Source organism: Herpailurus yagouaroundi, unplaced genomic scaffold, assembly GCF_014898765.1.
Source record: "Herpailurus yagouaroundi ecotype Mexico unplaced genomic scaffold, PumYag 206, whole genome shotgun sequence".
NCBI lineage: Eukaryota > Metazoa > Chordata > Mammalia > Carnivora > Felidae > Herpailurus > Herpailurus yagouaroundi.
In genome coordinates this window covers 4938525-4949560 of record NW_024412437.1, presented here as the reverse complement: position 1 = coordinate 4949560, position 11036 = coordinate 4938525, and positions in this window count along the sequence as shown.

The window sequence follows — 11036 nt, the reverse complement described above, 5'->3', positions numbered from 1 at the left end:
CCACGGGGCATTAACAGGCAGAAGACACAGCCATGTCCCCTCAAACCAGCTCCTAGAAGCAGTGCCCCAATCTGAGGCCGGATTGGGGGACTCAGACCAAAAGGGTGGGATTTTGTTGAGCTCCAAGGTGTCTCATCTAAGGGCTGTCCAAAGGGAAGGCCCTGGGAGGCAGGAGAGGCAGTTGATCACAAGGTCTGTTGGGAAATCATATTTAGGAACTCATATCTGCAGGGCGCCTGGGTGGCTCAGTCGGTTAAGCGTCCAACTCTTTTTTTTTTTTTTTTAATTTTTTTTTTCAACGTTTATTTATTTTTGGGACAGAGAGAGACAGCATGAACGGGGGAGGGGCAGAGAGAGAGGGAGACACAGAATCAGAAACAGGCTCCAGGCTCTGAGCCATCAGTCCAGAGCCCGACGCGGGGCTCGAACTCACGGACCGCGAGATCGTGACCTGGCTGAAGTCGGACGCTTAACCGACTGCGCCACCCAGGCGCCCCAGCGTCCAACTCTTGATATGGGCTCAGGTCACGATCTCGTGGTTCGTGAGTTCCAGGCTTGAGTGTTGCACAGAGCCTGGTTGGGATTCCCTGTCTCTGCCCCTCCCTGCTCATGCTCTCTCTCTCTGTCTCTCTCTCTCTCAAAATAAATAAGTCAACATTAATTTAAAAATGGAACTCACATTTGCTTCTGAGTCTGCGGGCCATTCCCCAGGACATTGGCTTGCAAGAGGGGGCCAGTGTGGCTGCTTGGCCAAACAAAATCAATGCCAAGGCAGCAATGCCACGGAGGAGCTTGGCCAGACCCACAACAGGAAGCAAGGGAGGTAGGGCAGAGAAGAGGAGGAAACTAAGCAAGGAGTGGTCTGGGCTGGACAATAGTTGTCAGCCTCTTCCACGAGGGGCTCTGGAGAATGAATTGCACAAGAGTTGGTACATTGGAGGCCAGTGTGTCGGTGCCTCTCATTGATTGTTGGCAGCCCCAGGGGGTGGAGAGGTGGCTCCCACGCGGCCAACGGCAGGCAATTCTTGGGAGGAAAGAGTAGCTGTGAGCCAGTAGCAAGCAAAATCCACTGGGAGGCGAGTGCCACGTCTCAGGGAAGGAGACCAAGCTGCGTCCCCTCGGCAGCCGCTGCACAGAGTTTGTAAGAGCAGAGCCGGGATTCCAGCCCAGGACAGGCCGGTCCCAAAGTCCCTGCTGGTTGCACAGGCTACATGTTGCCTCATGTGACCGCAGAGGACGGATCATGCTGATCTCTTAATTTTTAAAAATTATGATACCGTAGCATTATCTCTAAGTTCACTTTCAGTTCAAAGCTAGATGATGATTTTGGATCTTGGACCAAAATACACTCGCTTGCTTAATGTTGAGAGTCACCGTTCTCTCCAGCTCCCACCCTTAGGTTCTGTTTTCCATAACAAAGAGATCCTGGCCACTCAGGAACCGCCTTTCCTGTTCCTCTGTTGTGGAAAACCCTTTGGATCCTTGTGCCATCTTGTAAACAGTCAAGAAGAACGAACTTCAAAAATGGTTATCCCATGGCCTAAAAATATTACTTCCAATGGAATGAACAATAATTATTGCTAGCATTTTTGCATGATTTCGGTCCATGAGTAATCACAGTAAAGGACAACTAGATGGGGATGTGCCTGCTGGGAAAACATGAAGGGGAGGAAGAGGGAATGAACGCTTTCTTTTTAATGTTTATTTATGTATTATTTTGAAAGAGAGAGCAGGCACAAGTGGGGGAGGGACAGAGAGAGAGAGAAGGAGAATCCCAAGCAGGCTCATGTTGTCAGCACCGAGCACCTCTCGGGGATCGAACTCATGAACCGTGAGATCAAGACCTGAGCCGAAGTAAAGAGTCGGATACTCAACCAGCTGAGCCACCCAGGCGCCCCAATCGCTCTTTCCACTAGAGAGGTTTGAGTAGCTCTCATCCGGCGTGATCTGGGCCAAGACTTGAAGACGGTGAGGAAGGTAAGCATAATGGAAAAGTCTTCCCGGCAGAAAAATCAAGGGCAGGGCAAGGGTGCGGGGGTGGGAGGCTGCCTGGCAGGTGCGAGGAACAGAAGACAGCCGGAGGGGCTGAAACAAGGGAGCAGCGGAGGCAGAGGTGAGGAGCTAAGGTCAGGACAATTCCAGGAGGAGGCAGGAGTCTGCAGTGCTCCCACTTGCACCCAGAGCGGGAAGCAAACTTGCCCGGGGAGTCCCAGCCCTGAGACAGCGTGCGGGGTAGATTTTGACAGGGCTCTCTCCCCGTGGAGTGGGCATAACTTCAAGTCTCAGAATGGACAACTGAATTTCTTTGAGATCGGAGTCAAATTAGTTTGAAATCATTAGACAATAACTAAAGACTCAGAAAATTGCCTGATATTCATCGGAAAGAAAAGAACGTATTCCCCGCCCAATCCTATTTGACAATAAACCCTGGTAAAGTATGGACGTGAAATGATCTCGTGGTCACGCTCTAACCGTCCCACCTTGAGCCAGACAAGAGCCTAAGAAGTTTCTGCCTCTGTGCAAGCCTCCAGGCATCTTACAGAACCTATAAAGCATTCCTGAAGCCCAGAGAATTCCTCCAAGCTCCGCCTTCCATTCTTACCCTTTGAACTCTATCTTTTATCTCATAACTGCATTTCCCTTCCCATCTTTGTCTTTGGAGATCAAGAACTAGGTTGGACCATCTGCCTGGCTTTCCTTTTCGGTCTCTTCTTAAGATAACTTACCATCTCCACAACATGCGCTTCAGGCCATGAACAAATGTTTCTTTGCTCCCTGGCGACAAACCACATTCATTTGGGAAAATCGTGTTAATTTTTAACCGGGATTGATAAAAATAAAGATGTCATTTCAAAAAAAAAAAAAAAGATGCCATTTTTTTCCCCTCGCTCAAGCCCATGGACCCCCGAATTGTATCCCTGAACTCTTTGGTTCCATGGACCTCTGACTAAGTATCTCTGTGCTAAGTGGAAGGGGCCTTAATCCCTGAGTGTTAAATCAATGTGATTTGGGTATCTGTATTATAATCGCCAGCCTGCCCTCATTAATATATCCCCTCCACTGTAAATGCGTTGAAATCCCTTCTCCAACTTACTGATCTCAACTTTCTAACTCCTAGTATACTAGCTGGTGGTAAGAAGTAGATGGGGGAACACATGGCCCTTCAAGACCAGCAGGGAGAAGTTGGCAATCACCCCTATTTATCTACCTTTGCAGATCACTGCCACCCTAGTTTACCTCCAACCCCGACAGAGCACGTAGCTACTGGTGGCATCTAAAATCACGAAATCTTGTATAAAGAGCCCCTCCCCCCCCACCTCAAATACAACTGGGCAAGTCCCTAGCCCCCAAAGTAGCATTTCAGAGTTCCTGGATACATCTTTTTTTCCATGCTTGATCTCTTCCCAAATAGTGAAAAGTACATCCCTGCTTGTGGATTGAAACAGTGGTTAAACAGCGGGGCTTGCAATCGGCGTATAATTAACACATGATACATCAAAATCAATGGATAGACCTGCAAACTATTTTCCACCACTGTAATAGCAATTAAACCTTGCAGTGCTCAAGTGAAGTTTTATCGCACTAAAAAGTCATTAAAAACATCTGGAACTTCTTACAAAGGTCAATGTCTATCAACTGAGATGAGAACAGCATTAATACAAAATACTTTCAAAACCCATGGGATAAGAATACAAGTATAAACAGGCTTTTTTTTAATTTTTTTTTTAATGTGTATTTATTTTTTGAGAGAGAGACAGAATGCGAGTGGGTTAGGGGGAGAGAGAGGGAGACACAGAATCCGAAGCAGGCTCCAGGCTCCGAGCCATCAGCACAGAGCCCGACGCGGGGCTCGAACCCACGAGCTGTGAGATCATGACCTGAGCCGAAGTCGGACGCTCAACCGACTAAGCCACCCAGGCGCGCCAACAGGCTTTTTGATTATAAAACAGATCAAGAATTCTGATCAAGTTTTAGCACATATTTTTTTTTTTTTTGAAAGAGAAGGTGCCAGTGAGCGAGGGGCAGATAGAAGGAAAGAGAGAGAGAGAATCCCATGAGGGACAGAGAGAGAGAGAGAGGGAGGGAGAAAGAGAGAGAGAAGCTGGGCTCATGCTCACCCAAAGCAGGACTTGAGCTCACCAAAGCACGACTTGAACTCACAAACCGTGAGATCAGGACACGAGCCAAAGTTGGGTGCTTAACCGACTGAGCCACCCAGGCAACCAGTTAAGCACGTATTTCTAATAAGATCCCTTTTAATAAGATTTAGCTCAGCAAGTCAAACCATCAGTCAAACCAAAATTAAACCATTTAATTTTTGAATTTTATTGAATTTCATCCATGTTGTTGCTTGTTTTGGCCATCAGATCATCTCATCCCAGTGTCTATACTGGGACTTGACCTACTTTTACTAGGCTATGTAGGATGTGTGTGGGGGGGAGGGGGGAGTTGAGACTGTCTTAGTGCTCAGATGCTGGGAATGCACAGATTTCATCAGAAATCTTACTAGCACTTGTTGGCAGGTGCTATAGGGCACAACCGTCTAGAACTCTTAAGAAAAAGCTATGAACATTGGAGAGGAGTCATGGAGAATGACACCAAACCTTTCCTCTTTGTGGTGGTAGTTACGGGAGAAAAGATTGAATAAAGCGAGGCCAGGATACGGTCTTGTGAAAATTAAACTGGCACATCCTCATGGACTCTGCACCCCCACGTGCAGAATAATGGTTGCATGAGGACAGATGGAAGTAAGGAGCAGAGGCAGAAAATCACAGAGCAAATTCAAGAACTTTTGTGGTCTGGTATGGCAGGAACAATTTGCCTAGAGGGCAGAGGCGTGTTCCAAGAAAATAGCAAAAGAACAGTAGATCATTGTTGTATCCAGAAAGATAGACCTATCCACATCATCCACTTACGTTTGTGACTACATACTATACGGAAAAGAAATGATACTGAAAGTATTTCCTACGATTAAGAATTGTGTAGAACAGGGGCACCTGGGTGGCTCCGTCGGTTAAGCATCCGACTTCGGCTCAGGTCACGATCTCGCAGTTCATGAATTCCAGCCCCGTGTCAGGCTCTGTGCAGGCAGCTCAGAGCCCGGAGCCTGCTTCGGATTCTGTGTCTCCCTCTCTCTCCCTGCTCCTCCCCCGCTCACGCTCTGTCTCTCTCTCAAAAATAAGTAAACATGAAAAAAAAATTTTTTTAATAAATTAATTTTAAAAAATTGAGTAGAACAAACCCAGTCTTTAGGAATTAAGGAAACACACCCAGCCCTAAGAAAAGCTGCCAAGAAGGCAATGTTTTCTCTTGGCAACTGCCTGTCTTTCTCTAAGTATTTCCCACCCGTATGTCTCCCCATGAGGTGCTCTGGAGGTTAGTGCCTTCCCCATAGCGCTTTCTTGCTAACCAAAAAATCACCACGCTCCCCAGAGTTACCACTTTTTCTCCTCCTCTTCTAGCTAATGAACTAAAACCCACTTCTACTTAGTGTAACATTACTACTTTGGGGGGAATGCCTCATAAAAAAGAACTGAAGAAAAGATATTCCCACACATTACAACTTCCAACCATAGCAGGAGTTTAATTAAATTCCTACTATGGGAAGAACTAATTAACCTTAATGCCAGTGTAGCAGGATTCTCGCACAGAGGGTCAAGACACCCAGGCTTTTCTTCCCATATATGGTAACACACACAAACAAGCAGTCTGATTAAGTGGTCTCAGGTTACAAGGTCAAGAGGGATGTTGTTACCTACGCGCATAGCCAGGTTTGTTTGTTTGTTGTTTGTTTTTTCTTTCCTTAAGGAGGGGACCCTACCACACTAGGTATTAGAAAGTCAATTCGCTACACCTACATGTAACATCGGTGCAGAAAGGCTCATGGCTTAGAGCCTTATTTACTTCCTGCCTCTTTAGCCAGTAGCTATTATTACTTAGTAGAAAAAAAACGAAAAGAAGAATGAAAAGAAAAAGAAAAAAAAAAAAAAAGCCTGAGACTCCATCCTGTTATTTACATCAACAAAAAAAGCTTTGTTGGCGCTTTCTTTAGAACATTATAAAATGTCTCCAACTTTCCCAGAAAAATACATGAGATTCCTGTGCCAACTTTTCAAAACTGAAAACGGCTTAACAACAAAAATCCCTCAAACCATCATCAAGATGCTAGTTAAGGTCATTAATAAAATGTTCTTTTCTCTGCCTTACGTTTCTGAAATTGACATAAATACTTCTTGTATTTTTTTTTCTTCTCATTTACCAAGCTAAATTTTCAAAGGGTGCCATCTTTTGGTACTTTTTTGAAATATCCACAGACTCCCCATTGCAAAATGCTTCTAGAAGCTTACTGTTCAGCGGCCCTGCACTAATAGAGAAATATTTGCTTTCTATTTCCAGCCACCTGGGTGGCATCATATGTCTCCGTCTTCCGAGAATCTGACCCAAACTTCTTGGCAAGCACTGGCTGGAGATGCATTCCAACGGATGAGGATTGCAAAAATGTTATGCCTGCAGATTTGAAGGCAGCTTTTAAGCATCAACATATGTTTCACAAATGCACTTAGACTCTGGGCCGGGGACAGCTTGCCGCCCTGTATTGTTCTTTATTGCTAAAGGAACCAGAAGAGTCATGTGCTTTCTAGCGTCTCATACATACTCAAAATGGCATCAACCCTGAAATCTGAAGCTAACGCCAACCCCCAAATCCTATCATTCTACTCATTTATTTGAGTCACTAAATAATTTATCACGTCAACTTTTAAAGTCCTGCCTTACTCTTCTGAGTGCGAGGTATAACGTAACGCAAATCCTTCTCCGTGTCAGTTGCAATCAGGGCAGAAGAGTTTTGCCAAAGTAACTCTCCTGACGATAATAACAAAGTTATGAAACTTGGAGGGGTGGGGGTGATATTCAAAGGCGGTGGACAACAATTAAAGCATACAAAAACGGCGTAGGATGTGACCCTTAAAAAAAGGGACGAACATGAGACAAGCTCCACTATATAGCCAGCTCTTCCCCTCAGGGAAATTTCCAATACTTTCCAATTCTAGGAACAGAGCCTGAGCAGAAAGTTAACGGTCATGTTCAATGCAGGGGCCAGAAATCGGAATCCATGGCTGTGAGAGTGACTGAAAATTAATCCTGGAGAGGAAGGAACTCACGCAAAGGGTGAGCCCCAAATTCTACACACAAATAGTCCTGAAATAGGGGGTGGGTTCCTTAACTGCTGTGTATAGACGGACACTCCAAGAAATCTAGTGGGGAACAGCAGAAGTCGACTAAATTCCTAATGGATTTCAGCAGCCACGCCCTCTTTGCCCAGTCTGGCCAGGCAGAGGGTCTTGTAAACCCACCACCTCTGTTAGCGAATTAGGGAACTCACAGACAAGCCGTCTGAAAATACCCAAACTAAAGCACAGGAAGAGAAGGAGAAAGGAAGGCATGGAACAGAGCACAAGAAGTAGGTGTAAGGTAGTCAAATGGCTTAACATACATAGGATTGGAATTCCCAGAAGGCAAGGAGGGACCGAATAGGACAGAAGCACTATTTGAACAGAGACAAACAGAGGTTTCTCCCAAAGTGACTGGAGTGTTAAGCTCCAGAGTCAAGATCCTCCGCGAGGCCAAAGCGGCACACGTACCATGAAAACACAGGGAGGTCGTGACGGACATTTCAATCAAGGTCCGTCTTTTATTACCGCAAACGCAACCGTTCCGAACTTTCGCTTCACGCCCACATTTCTACACAAATGCGAGCACTTGGCTTGTGGGAACAAAATACTATGGTTGACAAATGGTGCTGGGAAAATGGTCTGGAGCCAGTTTCATTTCAAACGTTGTTGAGAAAGTAAAAACCGACCCCCCCCACCTGGTATTTTTCAGGATAAAAACCCCGCATTCGTTACAAAGCTAGACGCGCACACACAAAACCCCCACAAATGATGAGTCTATTAGAAGAGAGAACGTTGGGGGGCGCCTAGGTGCCTCAGTGGGTTAAGCGTCTGACTCCCATATCGGCTCAGGTCACGATCTCATGGTTTTGTGAGTCTGAGCCCCGTATGGGGCTCTCTGTTGACGGCACAGAGCCTGTTTAGGATTCTCTCTCTCTCTCTCTCTCTCTCTCTCTCTCTCTCTCTCTCTCTCTTTCTCTCTCTCAGAACAGCCTAACAGCTCCCAAAACCTAAGACAAAATCATCACCTAATCAATATTTGTCCAACTGCTGACTTAATCATCAGGTAAGATACTTCCGGGCAGAGCAACCGAGATGCAAATGAATAAAATACTTAACTTGCTTTAGAAAATTAATTGCTCTCCCCGCCTTGGCTCCTGCTTTACAAACCACTAGAATGTAGTGTCGGGGAGGAAGACTTCCTCCGCCCCGTGGTCCTTTGAGCTGGACGTAGAATCAAACTGATGTGAGACAGACTAACAGAGAAAATCCAATGTAATAGGCCTGCCTGCGGGGAATCCGCACAGGCTGGAAATTCCAAAGGCAATGAGGCAACTCGAAGCTTCTATGAGCTCAGGAGAGGGGTAGGGCCTGAGGATACAAAGGAGAAGAAGGCCATTAGCAGGAGGGAGAAAGGAGATGTCTGAAAACCAGGGTTGCCTTATTTCGCTGGTAAGTTTCCTAGGTAAAGGGGAGTCTCTGTTAACAGCTCTCTTCCGGGTACAGTCTCTCCTTTCCAATGCAGATTTCGGCAGTTGAGGGGGAGGCAGAGAGCTTCTCCTGCACCTGCTGGGTTTCGATTACTTTTAGTTTGAAAGTATGGCCAAGTGGCCCATGTTGGGGCAGCCTGCCCTTGGCGCCCTTCAGGAAATTTGTCAGAATATAGGTGGCAAAAGTCTGAAATCACACCAGAAAAAATCCTATGACATTTTACGTCGGCAAAAGTCAGGTCCTCGGGCTCCACAATACCCGCTCCAGCTCTTCCCAGTTGAGTAAATGGTGATAATGATAATACCTATTTACGGTATTTCGTTAACGTTAAACAGATTAACGTAGACATTTTTAGGATGATGCTTGACACATGGTTGTTCTCAATAGATACTAGGTTGGGATTATCACGATAAGAGCAAAAAATCAAATACAACAAGACAAGGGAAGATAAAGAGATAAAGAAGTATGGGCACGGGGCGCCTGGGTGGCGCAGTCGGTTGAGCGTCCGACTTCAGCCAGGTCACGATCTCGCGGTCCGTGAGTTCGAGCCCCGCGTCGGGCTCTGGGCTGATGGCTCAGAGCCTGGAGCCTGTTTCCGATTCTGTGTCTCCCTCTCTCTCTGCCCCTCGCCCGTTCATGCTCTGTCTCTCTCTGTCCCAAAAATAAAAAAACGTTTAAAAAAAAAAAAAAAAAAAGAAGTATGGGCACTAGGTGTTCCTGGGACTCTGTTGGTCACACATTCTTTCTGTAAAGGATCAGATCATAAATATTCTAGGCTTTGCAGGCCACAGGAGGTCTCAGTTCCATCTTCTTTCTTTTTTGCTACAGCCTTTTAAAAATATAAAAATCATTCTCAGCTCACGGGCCATACAAAGACCGGCCAGGTTTGGCACGGGCCAAGACGGCGGCTTCATTGTACTACTTACCAGGAGAAAGTTAATCACTGTAATAACTACACCGGTTAAGATCGGTTTGTGACACAGGGCGCCTGGGTGGTTCAGTTGGTTAGGCGTCCAACTTCAGCTCAGGTCGTGATCTTACGGTTCAGGCTCATGAGTTCGAGCCCTGCATGGGAGTTTCTGCTGTCAGAGCAGAACCCCCTTTGGGTCCTCTGTCTCTCTCTCTCTCTCTCTCTCTCTCTCTCTCTTTCTCTCTCTCTCTGCCCCTCCCCAGCATGTTCTGTCTGTCTTCCCCTCAAAAATAAATAAACATAAAAAAAATTAGTTTGTGACGACCTAACACTTGGATTCCTCATCATTTTATTATTTTCCCTTTGTGTTTGCATCTGTAGCATGAAAATAACTTGTCCTGATGGAAAAACAAAGTCCCTCAAACAATGTTTTGCATAATGAAAACAAGAGGCATAATAGTTAGGGTTTGGGAGAGTTGGGGTCTTTTTGTTTTGTTTTGTTAACTGTTCAGCCAATTATCTTCACAAAAGGTCATCATGTCCTCTACCTTGTTTTCCAGCTTCTTCCCAGGTCCGTTCTCCTGCTTTAGGATTGATCAGCTTCTACTTTATTCCACCATCTTCTTTCTAACTTGCTCACGTTTATTTTCTCTACCCTTAAGGGATTAAACAGACTTTCAGGTTGCTTGGTGGTTAAGAATAATGGATTTTTCCTGTAAACAATATGGAAAGGGAGAGAGTAGGTGGGCGTTCTGGAAACCAACGTGAGCTTGGAGCCTCCAAGGGCTTTCTATGCCCAAACCTCACAGCAAGGACATCTGGTGCTCTGTGCAGCTGTAGAAAGAGCTGTTTTTAAAAATAAACAAAGCTCTACTATTTAAAGGGGAAACTGTGGTTTTTGTTATTTCAAAGTTACAAATGTTCCCCCTTCTGTCAGCCTTTAGCACTGAGCTCTCTTCCGGCCACCCAGCACATCCAAGAAAAAGGTCTCAATTTAAATAGTAAAATAGTACAGAATAAAATTCTTCACCCGTGGAAGCCTGAATTATGTAAGCCGCAGGAAACAATACAGGAACATTCCAGGGGTTGTGATGGCCTGTACTAAATGGAATGTCCCACAGCGGAGGTGAAGGTTGTGGTTCTGTTCTGTTTGGATGGCCTGGGCCACTTCTTGCAAACACGGGCCAGGTTCCTGGTGGTTAATCTCTAGTTCTGAAGGCTTCAAATGATTCACTGTGCAGTGAGTCATGCTTCTACAATGGCTTGCTTGCAAAGCCCTGAAACTTCTCAAACAGCGCAATGCTGGCCACTGGGTCTGTGACCCTGACCCAAATCCACCCAAAGACCAGTGACTTAGAATGGCCTTGTTCATGTTTCTGCTTTCTCTTGCTTTTTCCATTCGGATTTTTTTTTCTTTTTTGTTTTTTGGATGTCAAGGAGCATTTTTACTTCCAAAACTTTTCCAA